General features: G+C 35.8%; 1 protein-coding gene and 1 pseudogene across 14 annotated transcripts in view; one reads left to right on the top strand and one right to left on the bottom strand.

Annotated features, from left to right (window-relative positions):
- The window catches only part of SUGCT (succinyl-CoA:glutarate-CoA transferase), a 1,092,359-nt gene that overhangs the window by 997,217 nt on the left and 74,597 nt on the right, over positions 1-20,545 (bottom strand). The gene's annotated exons all lie outside the window — the stretch shown is intronic.
- On the top strand, positions 14,759-15,131 carry LOC123812089 (annotated as a pseudogene).

Raw genomic sequence — 20,545 nt, 5'->3', positions numbered from 1 at the left:
ACACAGTCCTTTAAAGATAAAAACCTAGCCCTGACTGGTGTGGGGGCTACTGGTGTGGATTACTTAATCCACTGTGCCACAGCCTGAGAACCAAAGCCTGAGAACTAAAGGGTCGCCAGTTCAGTTCCCAGTCAGGGCATAGGCCTGGGTTGCAGGCCAGGTCCCCAGTAGGGGGTGCACACGAGGCAACCACACATTGATATTTTTCTTCCTCTCTTTCTCCCTCCCTTCCTTCCCCTCTCTCTAAAAATAAATAAATAAAGTCTTCTTTTTTAAGATAAAAACCTGGTCAATAATGGGCTATTATGGATGAGAAAGAAAGAGGTTTCCAAGCAGACTAGGACCTATCCTGGTAATAAATTCAAAAATAAAACAGGTATGTCCAAAGTTGATACCATGGCTATTAGCTAGGTGCTATCATTTCAGCAGTTACAGAAACTAGAACAACAGATTATTCAACAGATTACATACATAAAAAGAACAAATTGCAATAAAATATTTAACAATAAATAACATAATCCTTCAAAATGTATCTGGACTTTTTTTTTCTTTCTCTGTTCATTTTCTGGTGTGTAGATTGTTTCTGAATTAAAATGATAAACTATTAACTCATGATACATTTTATTTTTTAAATATATTTATTTTCTTATCTGTCCACTGAAAAGGCCTAGAAGCAAAGACTAACCCAGTAACAATGAACATCCCTAATAATCATACTGTGGTCTCTAAATACCATTTCCCACTAAAAGGAATTAAGATTCATTTGGGAAATGGTTGACTCCAGGATGGGGCAGGAAATGTACAGAGTGCAATTAGTTATCTTGTTATACCAGAAATCAGGGAAGCTATCAACGACTATTGAAAAGGCCCCTACTGTACAAAGATGAGACCATTTTGAATACCAATAAAGATAATAGCTTCAATGGACTGAAACACATCAAATTTGTTAAATTCTGTGAGTTTATAATGATATTTTTAAAAATCTTAAATCACCCATCTTAAATCACCCTGGTAGATGGAAAGAATTTGCATCTATCCTGCCTTTAACAAATGAACTATAACTCAGGGTAATCAAATAGTTGATAAGGGAAAGATTCCCTTTACAGAAATTTTCAACCAATATATGAAGAAGGAATGGCAGAACTAGGATATCATCATTTTGTAACTCCTAATGAATTAATAGATCTAGGCAATCATCATCAATGGCTGTTAAAATCACAAAAAGAGCAACAGCTAGCCCTTATGTACCTCCTACTAGAACTACATACTACCTTCGATAATATTCTTGACAAAAAAATAGTTAAAATCTGAGCAAGCCTAGTGATGTGTCAATTTATAAGAAACAATAAATAAATTAAACAACAGGGCAACATAAACAGCAAATTTCAATCTACACAAATGGACAAATAAACTGTTTTTTTAACAAATAAATTGCAAGAAAAAAAAGACACTGAACAAGAATTATAAATTAAAGGAGATTTCATAAACATATCAATCAATTGAAATAATTGGATTTCATTACGATCCTAATTCAAATTAACAAACTGTAAAAAGAAAGTCCAAGAGAAGTTGGAAAATCTGAACACCAACTATGTATTTGATATTATCAAATTATAGTTATTTTTCCTTATTCTCACTTTATTTAGATAAAGACAAGCAGGAGCTGTAGCTACTTCAAATAGTATACCTGTTGTGAAATAGAGAATAACTGTTTTTAGCCTGTAGAATGTAAGTTCTATTAAACTAACTTAGAAAAGAGTATATTTTGATGAAAAGACTATATATAATACTAGAATCCTTAAGATCTGAGTTCTTGTTTTATTTCTACTCTTCACTGAATTGTGACATTGAACAAGTTACTTATCTCTCTATATCTGAATTATTTTACCTGCCAAAATGTGAGGTTAGAGATAAATATCTTGTTCAGTTCCATTAAATTCTTAAGGTCTGTCATTCCACTTTATATCTCAATCAGGTCTCAGAGCGTGGATTGTCATTTGGGTTTTATCACTAACTTGCTTTTTATTTACATGGGATAATATTGGGTATTTATCCTTAAAAGGGGTTCTTTTCTCTCAGATATATTCTGAAATATTTAGAAATCAAAGGATATAAAGCCTGAGATTTGCTTTTAAAATACTACAGAGAGGAAAAAGAGGTGAAATTGTAAACAAAATAAGATTTGCTGTGGTTGTTTATTGAGTTGGGTTATATGTCCCTCAAGAACCATTATAGCATTCTCTCTACTTTTATGTGACTTTAAATTTTTCCACATTGGAATGTCAAAATTTATAAATTTAAGAATTACATGAAAGGAATATTAGAGTTGAATGGGTCTTGGGCAATAATTCTTGCTTTACAGATGAGAAAACTAAAACCAAAAGAGGTTAAGGGACTTATCTAAAGCCATAAAGCCCATCAATAGCAAAACTAGAACTAACACTCAAGTTTTCAGATTCCCTATCTGGTTCTCCTTATCTTAACAGGAGAGTTCTCTTTTGTTCTGAAGAATTTTCTTAGTCTTTTTCTACTCCATAGCATTAATTCAGAAACATATTTAAGAGCCGGTTCTCTAATAAGTGTTTTTTTCTTTGGGTGCTTTCTTTTGTGGGCATTTTGTTTATCATGCCTCTTTCCTCCACTGTGACAATTAAATGAAATGTGTTCAGCAAAGGAGCCAAAGTTTTACATTCTTATGGCTTGTCACTAAACTTTTTCTGTTGGTATCATGAAAACCCTTCCTATTACTTGAATAGTTTTCCCACAGTCATACCCTCCATTTAATAGGGTTTATACTTGTAGATTCTCACAGTGACATTTCATTTTGGTGGGTTGGGTTTTTTTTTCTTTTTCCCTCAGGGTATGGACACAGCACTTCTAACTAGTAAGATACCTTTCTACATGCAAGATTACATACTGCAGCAGGACTCCAAAGAGATTCCTATAAATTTCAATACAGCAAGAGGCCTCCCTGCTAATCAATAAAAACTAATACTTAGCCCAAGGACTTCATAAAGTCAACTGATAGATGTAATTTACAGTGTGCTGGTGCTTTGTGTGTTATCTCATTTAAGTCTCATGAGAACTACAAGAGGTAAATCTTATTACCTTATTTTAATTACTATTGAGAAAAATGAAGATTTTTGAGAAACTAAGTGCCTACCCAAGATCACACATCAACTTACTGTGGTTCTATCAAGTAATTACTGAAGTGCTGACACTCATTAATATGTAACAACTTTTACAAAATATTTCCATGAATATCAACAGTTCATACAGTGTCCAAAGACCAAAAATGTGATTAACATGGTTTGCTACCTCAATAACCTTTGAAATTAGATCGCTCAATCTCTATCACAGAGAGGCACAAAATTGGTTGATTAATTTGTACAGCATCAAAAACACCTGAACTATTATACTGTTTAGTATGCATTCTTAGTAAGAGAAGGTAAATTAACTTCTTAGGCAGTATTCTGCAATGCCACAAAAGCATACCAAATCAAAAATGAAAGTTTACACTAATGACATATCATTATCACAGAATTACCACTTTGTTTTATGATACCCAACTTGATGACACCAATATATAGAAGTATTTTTTGTTTGACATTGTTTCTTATGCATATGTTTTATTTTCCCCAACTAGTTTCATGCATGCCTATGATAACCTTCACATAAACTATCAAAATAAAAGTTTCTACAAAATTGATAGGAATCAGAATTTATTGGGTATCAAGACACCATCTTGCCTATAATATACACTGTTTTTTTATGGGAAAGAAATGAAAAGTCTTCAAAACTATCATTAACCCAGTGGATCTATAACTGTGAAGGCTCTGATGTACCATGCTTGAAGTGACATTAACTACATTCACAATGATGTACCCCCCCTCCGACACACACACACAGGGAAACAGAGAGAAAATATCGTAAATGCCAGAAGACTTATTCAAGAGGGGAAAAAATATTATAAACCACAATAATGCAATGAAAAAAATTGTAGAATATGCCATTAAATTAAAAATTCAAATATTTTTATGGAATCTACTCAAAAGAAAGCAATTACATTTACATCCCGAGAGTCAACATTTTCTGTAAGATAAATACAGCTCACATTCTGAGAGATGGCCCTTTAAAAAATCATTAAAGAATAAAGAAAACTACCATTGTTACATATTATTCATTTTCAGGAGATAAAACATATTATAAATGACATAAATATTAAACATGATTTATGACTAGAAAAAAAATACAAATCCATCCAGAATCTCAAATAAAACCAATTCTCTATAGCAAGATTCCCACACTCTAAATAGCAGCACTACATCAGCCTTTGAAAGGGCATTTCTGGCAAATAACTCAAAAATGTTCAGTCTAACCTCTTTAGAAAAACCAAACATCATCTCAAATTAAATCCAGATAAATGAACAACTCGACTGCAAGACACATTAATAAGAATCACCTTTACCTGTGTTTCATTGCCAAGAGAAAATTATTCAGCTAAGCACAGTCAGCATCTTTATTTAATAGAAATCAATGAAACAAAAGAATAAAAGCAACCCAATTAAGAAAGATATCAAATGAAATCCAGTAATCTTTGAACTGCCCAAAGTTGGGTGCAATTCAAGTTTTTCAAAAGTACAGATGTTTGGCCCTGGCTGGCGTAGCTCAGTGGATTGAGCGCAGGCTGGGAACCAAAGTGTCCCAGGTTCGATTCCCAGCCAGGGTACATGCCTGGGTTGCAGGCCATAACCCCCAGCAACCACACACTGAAGTTTCTCTGTCTCTCTGTCTCTCTCTCTCTCTCTCTCTCTCTCTCTCTCTCTCTCTGTCTCTCTCTCTCTCTCTTTTTTCCCTCTATAAATAAATAAATAAATAAATAAATAAATAAAAGTACAGATGTTTGAGTAAGCAATAGTTCCTAAATAAGCCCATACACATAGTGACATGAAATCCAAAACCAGCGAAATAACATGAAATCAGGAGAAACAGTATAACATATAATGGCACAGGTTAAATAATCACTTGTAGAAAAAAATTATTAGTGGTTTAAAAATCTGCAGACATCAAAATTACAACTAAACTACAGAAAAACCATCACTCAGAACGCCTGAAATCTAGCTGAACAGAAGTCCTATAATTAAGGAATTAAAGAAGAGATCACAAACAGACTGGTAGGAGGGGTGGGAAGCAGAACAAGCTGGTCCCATGTCCATGTGTGGTGAATAAAAATCTGGAGGGATATTTCTGCTGCTATGGAGGTCCCTACTGAGAAGCCCCATATCAGACCCCACAGACCAGAGATGCCAGGAAGAGAAGTCCCCATAACTTTCAGCTGTAAAAACCAGTGAAGATTGTGGCTGAGAGGGCTGCATGAATTCCAGTCATTCCTCTTAAAGGGCCCATGGCAGAAGTTTGTTGGACTAACTCACTTTGAGCTCCAGCAACTCTAAAGTCTCTGGGAACATAAGGGAAGGAACTTAATTGTTTAACATCAGGGTAAGAAATGTAGGGACATCTTTGTCCAAGACAGAAGTACTGGTAGAGACCATTGTTCTTTTACTGAGCCTTCCTCCCACAGAGCTGAGGTCCACCTAAGCAGTTTCCAGTAGCTTTTCCATACTTTCGACTCTTGCTTTCATGCTTTCAGCTCTTTAAAATCTCTCGAACAAGTACCATCTGACCTTGATGTGCTTCATACCTCTTGTTAAGTGGCCCCAGAACCAGCACTAGCATCTGCCAAATCTGGTTCATGGTTTGCCCTCTCCCAGACACCTCCAAGCCCAGCACCAATAGCAGCAATCTGCAGATCACTTTGCAGCTCATACTGGGTGGTCCTAGGCAGGACACAAGGAATGGCTGACATTGGCCTGCACCAACCAGGAGGCCCCAAAACCAGTGTACCTTGAATACAGCATTAGACCACAAGGAAAAAGCACAAAACCACTCCCACAAGCGACACACTCAAGAGGTGGACTCAGCAGGTAACTCAGCACTACTAAAGAGAGTTCAGCTCCATGGGGTCAGCCCCTACACAGCTGATCTTACATGCTGGTTGTGCCCAGTCTTCCCAGAAAATTGTCCTGAGGGTAAATCACTCCCATTGACCAGCCAAAAGCAATCACTCTCATTGAAACAACTACAGTAAGTGTGCATACAGCCCACACTCGGGCTCCCAACTAGAGTGCCTAGTGAGGCTGCACTATTGAGCCTTACAAGACACATAGTACATAAGGCCATTTTATTGAGACTGGGAGACCAGAGCAGCTCTACCCAATGCATAGAAAAAAATACAATGTGGCAGCCAAAATGAGGAGACAAATAAACAAGGTCCAAAAGAAAGAACAAAACAATACTCCAGGAAAAAAAATAAAATAAAATGGAAATAAACAAATGACCAGATGCAGAGTTCAGAACACTGGTTGTAAGAATGCTCAATAAACTTAGAGGAAGAGTAGTTGCACTTAGAAAGAACTTCAACAACAACAACAACAACAACAACAACAAACAGGAAACAAAAAAAGAAAGATAGAAAACATAAGAAAGAACTAGTCAGAAATGAATACATTAGGGAATCAACACTAGACTAGATGAAAAAAGAGGACCAAATCAGTTATTTGGAAGATAAGAAAGAAAACATCCCATAAAAAAAGAAAAGAAGAATTTTAAAAATAAGAAGAGTTTAAGGAACCTCTGAGACTTCAAGCACACCAACATTCATGTCATGCAGTTGCCAGAAAATAGAAGCGAGAGCAAGAAATTGAAAAACATTTTTGGAAAAAAAATGACAGAAAACTTCCCTAATCTGAGGAAGAAAAGAGACAGTGCCAAACAACATGAATCCAAAGAAGCCCACAACAAAACACATCATAATTAAAATGCCAAGGGTTAAGGACAAAGACAGAATGTTAAAAGCAGCAAAAGAAAAGCAGTTGGTACCTACAAGGGAGCTCCTATAAGACTGTCACCTGATTTCTTAACAAAAACTTGGCAGACTATAAGAGATTAACATGAAATATTAAAAGTGATGAAAATCAAGGACCAATAATCAAAATTACTGCATCAAACAATGGTATCATTGAATTATAGAATAACAGGACAAAGAGTTTCCCAGACAAGAAAAAGCTAAAGGAGTTCATCACCACTAAACCAGCATTACAAATAATGTTAAAGGATCTTCTTCTTAAAGACAAAGAAAAGACAATCCAAGATGGCAGTAGAGTAGGTGGAAGACACACTAACCTCCTCCCATGACCAAACTGGAATTACAACTAAATTACAAAAAAAAAAAAAAAAAAAAAATCCTGAATAACTAACTGAAGAATAACCAAGGACTTACAGAAGAAACTACATCAAGACTGGTAGGAAGTGAGGAGGCTCTAAGAAGGCTGGCTGGGCTCCCATGAGTGGCAGCAAAAGTTCCATAGGAATACCTCAGGTGTAGGGGGTTTCCCCTGAGAAGAGTGGGCTCTAAACCCCAAACCAGATTTCCACTCAAATGTACCAGAACCAGAAAAAGGAACCAAAAAACACAAAAATCTTTTTTTTAAAAATGTAAATGGCTTAAATGCTCCAACCAGAAGACATACTATAAAAAGCAGTGAGATTTCTGTATGCCAAAGAGACAACTAGAGATGCAGTCACCCTATAAAAGGGCCAATGCACAAAATTTTCTTTGCAGACACTTACCCTAACCTCCAGCAAAGGGAGGGCAAAGCAACCTAGAGCTCCATGAGGAGTCTGGGTTTGGTGGCTCTAGGGAGAGAACTGAAGGGTCAGGCACCAGTATCCCTGTGCTCAGAGTTCCTCCATATTGTAGAAGCCATCTTTCTTGGGGAGAGAACTCCCCTCCATGAGGCATCAGCCTGGGAGGAAGCAATAACCCCATCATTTAAAGGATAAACCCTTGAGTGCTGGCCTATGAATCAAAGGGTCACTGGTTCAATTACCAGTCAGGACACGTGCCTGGGTTGCATGCCAAGTCCCTGTGGTGGGCGCACAAGAGGCAACCACACACTGATGTTTCTCTCCCTCTCTTTCTCTCTCCCTTCCCCTCTCTCTAAAAATAAATAAATAAATTAGATAATTAATTATGGTTATTACTATTTAAAAAATAAATTAAAAATAAAGGATAAGCCCTGCTAAGCAGTGCAGCTGAAGGCTCCTTCAGTGAATAAGCCTAATAGGCAGCCTGTAGGTGCAGGCGAATCTCTGGGTGCTTTGAGAACTTTGCTGACTCACCACAAGTCCACTGGTCCACTGGGACTAGTATTTGTGAAATCCAATTTTGGTGTACAGCTTGGTCCTTTCCACCCAGGTGCAGTAAAGGGAACCACAAGCCGTGAATTGCTGATAGCTCCAAACAGGTTATCTAGGGCCAATGACAGCCAGTGTCTTACACAGGCCTGCATTGTTTGTTTTATACATAAAAACAAACAAAAAGAAGCAGCCAAAATGAAGGGACAAAGAAACAAGCCCCAAATGAAAGAACAAGATAATTTTACAGAAGAAAAGTTAAATAAAATGAAGGTAAGCAATTTATCAGAGATAGAGTACAAAGTAATGATTATAAGGAAGCTCAAGAGCATGAAAAAAAGACATAGAAACCATAAGAAAAGAACAGTCAGAAATTAAGAATGCAATATTTGTAATAAATAATACACTGGAAGGAACAAACAGTAGGTTAGATAAAGCAGAGGAACAAATCAACATTTTGAAAAGGTAGAAAAAAACATCCAATCTGAGCAGCATTAAAAAAAGAGTTTAAAAAATGAGGATAGTTTAAGTACTATCAACATCATAACTATTATCATGTTAGGATGTTAAAGCCTCACAACATCTACATCATAGAGGAACCAGAAGGAAAAGAGAGAGAGCAAGGGAGCAAGAACCTATTTGAAAAAAGAATGACTGAAAACTTCCCTAACTGGGTAAAGGAAAAAGACACAAAAGCCCTAGCAGCACAGTGAGTCCAAAACAAGATGGACCCAAAGAAGACCACACCGAGACACATCAAAATTAAATTGTCAAAGCTTGAAGACAAAAAGAGAATCTTAAAAGCTACATGAGAAAGGCAGTTACTTACCTACAGGAGAGCTCCCATAAGACTGTCACCTGTTTTTTCAACAGAAACATGTCAAACCAGAAGGGATAGGAATGAAATATTCAAAGAGATGAAAAGCAAGGACCTACAACCATGGTTACTTTATCCAGCAAGGCTATCATTGTCAAAGAGGAATAAAGAAGTTCCCAAACCAGAAAAAGCTAAAGGAGTTTGTTACCACCAAATCAGTACTACAATAAACATTAAAGGACTTGCTTGAAGAAAAAGGAGGAGGAAGAGAAGGAGGTGCAGGAGAAGGTGGATAAGGATGTAAAGGAAGAGGAGAAAGGAAACAGGTGGGGGAGGCAAAAAGGAGGAGAATGAAGAGGAAAAGGAGGAGAAAAAAAAGCAGAGGAACACAGAAAATAAAATGGCAATCAAAATGTATCTACCAATTATCACTTTACATGGAAATGGCTCAGCCCTGGCTGGTTTGGCTCAGTGGCTTCAGTGTCTGCCTGCAAACCAAAGGGTGGCTGGTTCAATTCCCAGTCTAGGGCACATGCCTGGGTTGTGAGCCAGGTCCCCACTAGGGGGCATGTGAGAGGCAACCACACATTGATATTTCTCTCCCTCCCTTCCCCACTCTAAAAATAAATAAAATCTTTTTTTAAAAAATTTAAATGGCTTAAATGCTCCAACCAGAAGACATAGGGTAAGGAAACAAGGCCCATATATATGCTGTCTCCAAGAGACTGACCTCAGATAGAAAGATACAGACAGACTAAAAGTATTTAGATGGAAAAAGTTATTTCATGCAAATAGGAAGAAGAAAAGCTGGGGTAGGAAAATTTATATCTGACAAAAAAGATTTTGAAACCAAGGAAGAGACAAAGAAGGACATGACATAATGACTAAGGGAACAATCCAACAAGAGGATATAACCCTAGTAAACATGTGTGCACCCAACACAGCAGCACCTAAATATGTAAAGGAAATCTTGATGGGCATAAAGGGAGAGATCAACAGAAATACAGTCATAGTAGAAGATTTTAACACCCTATTGACATTAATGGATAGATCTTCTAGAGAGAATATAAACAAGGAGACAATGGCCTTAAATAACACACTAGATCAAATGGATTTAATACATGTCTTCAGACCATTTCAACCCAAAACAGCAGAGTATACATTCTTTTCAAGTAAACATAGCACGTTTTCTAGAACAGACCACATTAGGACACAAAACAAGTCTCAACAAATTTAAGAAAATTGAAATAATATCAAGCATCTTCTCTGACCATAATGCTATAAAACTGGAATTCAATCACAAGATAAAAACTGAAAAACACATGAAGACACAGAAGCTAAATAACATGTTACTAAACAATGAATAAATTAACAATTAGATCAAAGAAAGATCAAAAGATATCTTGAAACAAATGAAAACAAAACAAACCAAATTTGTGGGACTCAGGAAAAGCAGTTGTAAGAGGAAAATCTATAGCATTACACACCTATCTCAAGAAACAAAAAAAAAAGCTCAAAAACACAATCTAACTTTAGACTTAAAGGAACTTGAAAAGGAACAACAAAGTGAGTAGAAGGAAGGAAATAATAAATCTCTTTTAAGAGCAGAAATAAATAAAATAAAGTCTTAAAAAATAACACAAAAGATCATTGAATGCAAGAGCCAGTTCTCTGAAAAGATAATTAAGATCGACAAACCTTTAACAACACACACCAACAAAAAAAAGAGAGCACAAATAAATACAATCAGAAATGAAAAAGAAGTAACATAACAAATGACACCAAAGAAATATAAAGGATTGTAAGAGAATATAACAAACAAGTATATGCCAACAAATTGGACAATCTGGATGAAATGGATAAATTCCTAGAAATATACAATCTTCAAAAATTAAATCAGGAAGAATCATAGAATTTGCATGGACAGATTACAGCTAGTGAAATTCAAGTAGTAGTAGTAAGAAAAATAAGTAAATAAATAAATAAAAGTCCTAGACCAAATGGCTTGACAAGTGAATTTTTCCAAACATTCAGGGAAAATACAACACCTGTCCTTCTCTAACTAATCCAAAAATTTCAAAAATAGGGCAGACTCCCAAGGTCATTTTATGAGGCCAGCGTTATCCTAATTTCAAACCAGTGTCTTTATATAAAGACACTAAAAAGAAAGAAAATTATAAGCCAATATCCCTGATGAACATAGATGCTAAAATCCTTAACAAAATATGAGCAAATGGAATACAGCAAAATATAATCAAATTAATATAATTATAATCCAATTAATCAAACCAATATAATCAAAATACAATCAAATTAATATAATACCATGACTTATCAGGGTGATCACTCTATAACTTATATAAATGTCTAATCACTGGATTGTACACCTGAAACTAAAATAATATTGTATGTCAACTATAATTTAAAATTTTTTAATGTAAAATTGTAGTTATGAGTACATCTAATGCTCAGAACTTGATTTTTAAATATCATTCAACTCAATGGAACCAGTCTTCCTTTAAAAAGTGGTCAATTACAGTACTGGAGTGGGGAGTGGGTAAACAGGATAAATGTGGAACAACTTGTGCCAAAAATTAACAAAGTGCTCAAAGGATAATGAATATATATCAAAAAGATACAGGGAACATCTTAAATGTGTTCGTACCAGGGAAATTTGAGCATCAAAAGAAACGATAATAAGGGATTGTAAAAGATTGAATAAAATATGAATATAAGAGCCCACACTTCTAAAAATAAAGGAAATAGAAGGCAACTAATAAATGTAGAAGAAATGGTGAAATTAGAAAATTACTATTTAACAGTATTATAATAATAATAAACTCAAGCAAGAATCATCTATGATTGATAAAAATAGTGGGTGATTTTATCAACCCACAATTGGTAAAATAGTTTGAGCAAGTATCAGAACATTTACACAGTTACAAAGTTTACCCTCCCACACTCAATATATCCTTTTCACTATAAAGGACAAAATGATAACTTTACATTGGAGAAACCTAGCAAATACCACCTTAATCCAACAAATTTACAGTGCTAGAAATAGGACTGACAGAATGTGCCTCCCGATATGAAGCACTAAATAGAATTCAGCATGGCTTCTGTGGTGTGACTGTCAAAAGCATGTAACTTGAATCTATTCTGAGGAAACATCAGACAAATTCAAATTGAAGGATATTCTTTAAATAACTGTCCTTCATTCTTCAAAAATGTCAAGGCCATGAACTACACAGAAAGACTCAAGAACTACAAGAAAGACTCAGATCAAAGGAAGCTAAAGAGACATGACAATAAATACAATATAGATTTTGGGTTTTCATGCTATAAATATTATTCGGACAACTGACAAATTAACAATAAGCTCTATAAATTATATAATAGTTATTTCAATGTTAACTTCCTGACTTCTGGTAATTGTACTCTGGTTACATAACAGAATTCCATGTTTTTATAAAACACAAAGAAACTTAGGGGTAAAAGGGTATCACATGTCTGTAACTTAATTTAATATGGTTCATATAAAATGTAGATAAATTAGATAGATGATAGGTAAATAAAGAGAGGCAGAAAGGATAAAGCAAAATATCCATAGCCAAGACTATAAATAATGAGTTCTAACATGAACCTAAAAACCACTTAACTTGCCCCTATGCTTTAGGAAGAAGGAGGAGGAAGAAGAAAGGGAGGCAAAAGCAGCAAAGGTTAGGAATAGCTAACAGCTTCTAAACACCAAACATTTCACACACGTTAGCTCATTTAAACCTCACAATAACCCTAGAATTCGCAGATGAGAAAATTATACTGGGAAAGGTTAAGTGAATTATCCAAAGTCACCCAGGTAGTAAGTGAAAGAGCCAATATTTCAAGCAGTTGGTAGGGAACAATGTCCCCTCCTCTCTTTGATATGCTTTAATCACAGTAGTTCCAACTTTATGTCTGTTAGGTTTCTGTGTAAGATATTTGAAGAAAAGATTGAATGACATTTAAAAAAACACTAAATGCATGAATAGGTGCTCAGGTCAAATACACGTTGTATAAAAGTCAACTGTATATCACACTACATTATTCCCTCACAAATGTTCCAACACTTTTTCCTAAGTCTGCTATAAGAGACTTACTAGGAAGACAAAGGGTTCAAGGGGTCAGTGCAATCTAATTAAAACCACTCACCAAGTCCAATGCCTTAAAGCGAAATGTGAGGAAGAAAAAGAATACCCACTACAGAGCTTAAACCCAAAGTAGGAACCTAGATAGTCATTTCATTTCTCATAAATTAGTCACAACATTTATTCCACTTTGATTTGATTTTAATATTGATCTGACAAATACTTACTGAATATCTATTATGTATAATTCTTTAAAAAAATCAGTAGTACTTAAGAAAAACCATTAGTGTTCAATAGTGACAGAACAGAATTCTACATAGCCCCCACTTGCTAAGCCAAGTTTCTAATGCCTCCATGGTTGGGCACAGGCTAGAGAGGGTTGGAAGAGAAGAAATCAGCAGGAAAGGTCTTACTTAATTTTAATTATCATGGTGATGTAATATTGGAGCTCTCTAGGCTTGGCAGGAGTCTAAAGCCTAGTTGTCACCTGGAACACTTCAACAGGTTCTCCAAAGACCTCCCTTACCCCATCAGTAAGGATCTCTCACTTATAGAGTCTCTTTACACTGGTGAATCTCTTTTCCAGTTGATCATTTTTGAGTCCCACACCTCAGCCCCAGGCATTATCAGTACACCACCAGCTTCCTTCTGCATTCTTGGACAGGATCTAAAACCACCAATGTTTTTCTTTTTCTCACCCTGATCCACAGAAAACATTGTCAGGACTGCAGTGGCTTCTTAAACCACAGCCCTCCAGACATCGTCTGACTCTCTAAATATCCAAGGCATGAATCAATCACACATTAATCCAATTATATGCCAACCTCCAGGGAACAAAACCCAAATTCTCCCAGAGGTTCCCATTGAAGGCCCTTTCCTTTGGACTGAGTTTATAAATTTGTAGAACTATTTCTTTTAAAACTATGTACTCAATTAATTTTCTAATTTAAAAATTATGAAAATTCCCCTAAAATTTTATATAGTTATCTCAGATTGTTGACATTGTAACTCAGAATTATTTTCTTTTTGATAGTTTTCTATTTTCAAAGTTTTCCAAAATGAGCATTTATCACTCATGATAAAAAAAATAAGAGACTTTATAATTTAAAAACATAGCTAATGTAAATGTCTGGTTTATTTTATAATTAGAGTTCTAATAAATGATAATTACAAAGTAAATTTCCCAATATTAAATGATGAAAACTGCTTTTTTTCTTTTTTCTTTTTGCTAAGAACATGACAAATCCTAAGAGAAGTTCTAACAGTTCTCATATCTTTGGTATCTCCACTGATGGTAAAGACACTGACTCCAAAAAACCAAAACAAAAATTGTCTACTTAGTGTATCTTCAATATGAAAATGTGGTTTTATTTCAATATACTTATCTTCTTCATTATTTGAGCTAAACTAATAGTAAAATAGATTCATATTTTCTTTCAGTAGTCCAAACAATGGCAAAGGAAAATAGTTCAGAACTAAGAACTTTAAAATAAATAAATAAATAAGAACTTTTTTTAAAAAGCTCCTTTCCTCCCTGGCTATTTGGAGATTGGTTACCATCATGAATAATACAGTAACTATCTGGAACCAGAAGGTCACGACCAACAGAATACTTTAACGGAAGCAAATGGTCACCGGGAAGGCAACAGTACCTAAGACAGATATTTGGGATAAACTAGCCAAAATGTGTAAGACCACACCAGATGTCATCTTTGTATTTGGATTCAGAACCCATTTTTGTGTGGCAAGACAACTGGCTTTGGCATGATTTATGATTCCTTGGATTACGCAGAGAAAAGTGAACCTAAACATAGACTTGTAAGATATGGCCTGTATGAGAAGATCTCAAAAAAACAGTGAAAGGAATGCAAGAACAAACAGAAGAAAGTCAGGGGACTGCAAAGGCCAGTGCTGGTGTTGGCAAAAAGGAGTAAAAATTCTTCAGTGACTTACCTGTGGTGATTGTGCAGATTTTTCACAAAGGATTAATAAACTGAGAACTTTAAAAAAAATTATGTCAGTGGGAGTCAGACCAGGTTCAAAATGTTTCTATAGATGATACAAAAATAATTTAGAATTTACTATGCTATTTTTTAGAATAAGAAAACTAAAAAAAAATTAATTTAATTTAATTTAATTTAATTTAATTTAATTTAAAAAGAATAAGAAAACTAAGATGAGGCTGGAATTATTTCATTGAAAATGTGTATTTCTATTTATTTGTGGAATTTTACCAGGAATAGAAAACTTCCTACATTAAATGAAAAACTATTGCATAAAGAGTAGTTTCTGGGGTAGGCCTAAATTAAATGGGCCCAATGAAATGATTGGAGATCTTCAGATTTTGTCATCTCCACACACAATTTAGATTAAGTAGTACATTCCTCCATCATCACTCAAGAACTATCACTTGGCCTGAAGGTCAGATAACCTGAAAATACTTGGTAACAGACTTATCACAAAACCAGGACCCAGTACCAAGGTTCCCCCTGATATAATGAGGTTAAAAAGCCAGCTTTATGCTTTTAATTAATAATACCTTTGCACCAGATGTGATATCTGTAACACTCTGGGAGTATCAGTGCAGCCAGATGAAATACCAGGAAATGTATCAAAAGTGGTTCTTCTAATTTCTGTGCTAACATGGCAGCAGACAGCAATTCTAATATGCTTTCTCTAAATATCCCATCAAAATACCTATACATACAATAAAGATAAAAATTGGGAGAGTACATGCAATAAAGATAAAACTGGGGGGGGCGGTGGAGAGAGTAAACATAACTTTAAAGGGAAGATAACATCACATTCCATGTTCAGTGGAGAGTTTCCACTAAAAGCATGATTGGTACAAAGGATTAAGAAGCACATTCTTGAATGATGAATCATGTGTTCTAGTCTAAACCAGCGTCATACAGGCCACCATCAAGTAAGTAAGGAAAAAAAGATTTCACCTCCCCACCACATTCCTAGTTTAAGGAAAACCAACAAGAATAAAGGATATACTTCCTTATCTTTACAAGGTCATAATTAGTTAATTGATACTTTTTGTGTGGCAATGAACAAAATATTTAGAATTCTAAAGAAAGATTTTTTAGTGATTTTTGGGAGTCAAACAGTGCTTTTAACAATGTTCCTTTTAATTTCTATGTTAAGGAAATGTCTAAACTGTTTTCTTTTAGCCCTTGATAAGTTTTTAATTTTTAATTGTGTTTGTTTGATGTTTGTTTTAAACATGCAAACAAGAAAATCATCACCCCTACTATCAGTACTCCTGGTGCAGAGAGGTTGATCCATGAAAAATTTCTACAGAACTGGCCTCATCACCACCTCTCGAAGAAACAAGGTGAAAATACTTTTATAATTCAGATGATTGGTCATGATGATATCCAATTATAACAGCCCTTTTTTTTCTCATTCAGAGTAGTTGGAGCCAGGCTTCTTCTATTCTTTAATAAAAACATTACTACTACAAAGTAATATATGAGCATAGTTCCCCTAAGAGTAAAATAAACTAATTTTGCAGGATATCTCTTGCTTTCATCTTTTTCTTTTAAACTGTGTAAATTGTTCTCTTGGAATAGAACTCCCTAACTATGCATGACTCAAGGGACACTAGTAAGGGTTTTTTCAAGTCCATTTCCCCCCCTAAGGATTAGCATGTGGCAAATAGCTAAACATATCTGCCCACAAATGCAAGATTTTCCAAGAGTGTCCTGGTATAATTATTAATACTAGAATCCATAAACTGCATATAAAAAAGAAAAAAAAAAAAACACAGTTTTCCAGAACCAGAATATGAGGCCTCCATCAGCCCCATTCCACTTTTCTATTTCTACAGCCATTCACAGACTACCAATTTCTAGTATAAACAGAGAAAATATTAGATGAGGATTTGTAGACGTGGACAGCATTCTGGTGAACAGCATGCTTTGATAACTAAGAAAAAGGACTATAAACAGGGGTGGAGACAAGAATAATTCTGGAATTCATGGTGGGGTGGCTGGCAGGAGGAGTGGCTGGCAGAAGAGGGGGCAGACCTCACATACTATCTGTGGTCCTAGCCTAATCATAATATCAGGAAGTTAAGGGAAGAGACTAAAAATGTCAGTGTAGCAAACCTCTGTTAAATTCATACATATAATAGACTCAATAAACAATTTGTCATTCAATCTAAAACTGAGACAGGTAATACCAGTCTCTCAGTAGACAGCCTGGAAAAGAAAACTCCAGCAGAAACATCCTTACACAGCCCGAACTACCTAGCTGCCCTATGATCCCTTTTTCCTTCTTGCCAGCCACGTTCCTTCATGGTTTCTTGTAAGCTATGTATGTATCTGCAAGAAAATCAAATAGGAAAAAAATAACCATTAAAATCCTTTTTAAAACATTTGTTTCTCAAAACAAGTAAAGAAAGTAGAACAGGCTTTCACCTGTGGATGAAAGCTATAAGACAGGGGAGTCGAACTCATTTTTACCAGGGGCCACATCAGCCTCACAGTTGCCTTCAAAGGGCTGAATGTAGCCCTGGCTGGTGTAGCTCAGTGGATTGAGTGCGGGCTGCGAAACAAAGTGTCACAGGTTCGATTCCCAGCCAGGGTACATGCCTGGGTTGCAGGCCATAACCCCCAGCAACCGCACATTGATGTTTCTCTCTCTCTCTATCTCCCTCCCTTCCCTCTCTAAAAATAAATAAATAAAATCTTAAAAAAAAACATGACATTCATACATTTCGTGGGCCAAAAAGTCCTTATGTTAAAAAAAAAAAAAAAAAAAAACCCCAAAGGGCTGAATGTAATTTTAGGACTGCATAAATGTAACTACTCCTTAACAGTTAAGTGACATTTTGGCACTGCCACTGGGTAGAAACAAGGTACCAGGCCAGATAAAACAAGGTGGAAGGCCAGATTCAGCCCATGGGCCTTGTGTTCGCCACCTGTGCTGTAAGAAAACTGTTTTCAATCCATAATCTGTGTCCTACTGTTAGGAACCATCCTGCCGGGTTCCAGGAGCTGTAACCTCACCAACAGGTGAAAAGGCTCCACAGCTATGGGGCCTTCAGACCACAACCCACTAAGGAGATGAAACATATCCTCCCCGCAGGGGCACAGCCTCTGTCCCCTTTACTTCACCCTGCTTGGCCCCTGAGGGATGGCTGGATAGTCAGTGATGGGTAAGATTCCTCAAGGAAGGAACAACCTAAGACAACCACAGTCACAAAGGGGCCATCAGGGAAGGACTCAGGGGATTGTGTAGGAGGGACAAAAGACCCTCACCCCTTGGCTTTGTTATAGACTGAGTCCTCATTCTATCTGTAAAAAATCTTCTAATCTCTTGGCTGCCTAGCTTCCCCCTTCTGATTCAGGCCTGAAACAATGCCAAAGGGGGCTACAGCCCTGTGGGGAAATGGCGGTTTCCAGGAGCAATCAGGCCTGAGTAAGAATGCATTAAATCCTGTGAAACCTGCTTTGTTAAGAATGTCCTCAAGCTATGCATACTAAATGTTTAGTGTCCAAGCACAAAATGAGTTTGTTTTCCCAGGTTTTATGGCCAATTGGCATCACCCAGACCCTGACTCAAAAGGAGCCCCAGGATCCCAGAAATGTTATCTTTATACCACATCTCCTTCCTTTGATATGCATCCCTATGCAAGAAAGCTAAACTCAATAAAAGTCATTTGGGAGAAGGGTTCAGGGATTCCTAGAGAGAATCTCCACCGGCTTTCTCACTGAAACAACAGACTGTGTCCAGGATGATTTATTCGCATCCGTGGTGACCAGGAGAGCTCTGCGGGATGGAATTCACCCACATCCTACAAAAGGTAATTATAGCCAAGTATTTCCTAAAGGCCTGGGCTGTGAGTTGCAGTCATCTACATCTACTTACTACTAGGGAAATGCTCCAAAATCCAGACCCTTTCATAGCATAGAAGTGCCAAACCTTCAGACTATCTCTAAATATTTGCATTTGATAAGAAATAAATGACACATGAAACCTTTTGACTAGTCATTGTTTGTTGGTATCCTAAAAGTTCTACATCACTGTGATTTAAAATATCAGATTATAATATGACCCAGAAAAAAGAGACATCACTAATTTTGATAGACCTTAAAATATGTGCCCCTGCTGAAACTGGGGATCCTTCTCAGTCCTTTACCTCACATCCCACATCATCAAGACCTATCGATTTTACCTCTGAATTATCTCATAGATATACATATTCTTTTCTCATGATGAAGTGTTTCTACTTTAACTACATCTACTTTAACTACCATAACCCTAACTCACTCTTCCCAGTCCATAGTTCTGACACACAAAGAGGTAAAGATCACAACCTTATTTAAAAATTTCCAGTGGATTTCCAGTCAAAGAGTGTAAGCTCATGAATCAGAATTCTTTTTCTCAAGAACTGGAGAGAATATTATGCTAAGTGATATAAGCCAGGCAGTAAAAGACAAATACCATATGATCTCACCTATAAGTAGAACCTAATCAACAAAACAAATAAGCAAGCAAAATAAAATCAATGACATAGAAAGAAAGAACAACCTGACAGTGACCAGAGGGGACCAGGAAGGGGGATAATGGGGAAAAGAAGAGGGTGGGTCAAGACTTATGGACAAAGACAATGGGGGGGGGTAGGAACAAGAATTGAATTTGGAAGGTGGGAGTGGGTAGGACAGGGGAAAGTAGGGGGGAAATGGGGACAACTGTAATTGAATAACAATTTCTTTAATGAATAAAAACTTTTTAAAAATAAATAAAATATTTTTAAAAAGAAAAAAAGAAGTGGGAATTCAACTCAGGTCCTCTGTTACAGCGTCATGAGAAAGATTTTTAGGTATAACTAGTATCACACCTAATATAAAATTTACACATCAGAATCTGAAACATTCAATGACTTAACATCTTTAATATCCATAGAATCATTTACAGTTGTGATGGAACTTCTATGAATTACATCTCAAACTCACTAGCAACCTAGAAGTTAAGGAGGGCAAATTCATTCCCACTTTAGAGATGAGAATATTTAAGCTCAATCCAGTATAACTTCCTGGTGGTCAAATGGTACTATAACACTCATAAACCCTTGTTGAGAGCTTTTAATTATGTTGTATATTTGTAACTGATAAGCAATTACTACTGATATCATAAGATGTATAAATGTAAATTATGCCAATTATGCATTATTTCATGAGACAATACATGATAAATGCTTAGCACAGTACCTAACACATAATAAACACTCAATAAATTAGATATTATGTTATATAACCAAACCACATGTAAAGTTTTTCTTGATTCCATTTCTTGTTACATCTGTAATCATTTTAATTGTGGAGAATTGTTT

This window comes from Phyllostomus hastatus, unplaced genomic scaffold (genome assembly GCF_019186645.2).
Source record: "Phyllostomus hastatus isolate PE091 unplaced genomic scaffold, TTU_PhHast_1.1 phas_scaffold_78, whole genome shotgun sequence".
In the NCBI taxonomy this organism is placed as follows: Eukaryota; Metazoa; Chordata; class Mammalia; order Chiroptera; family Phyllostomidae; genus Phyllostomus; species Phyllostomus hastatus.
Note: the sequence above shows the minus strand (reverse complement) of the source record. Positions and strands in the feature narration are given on the sequence as shown.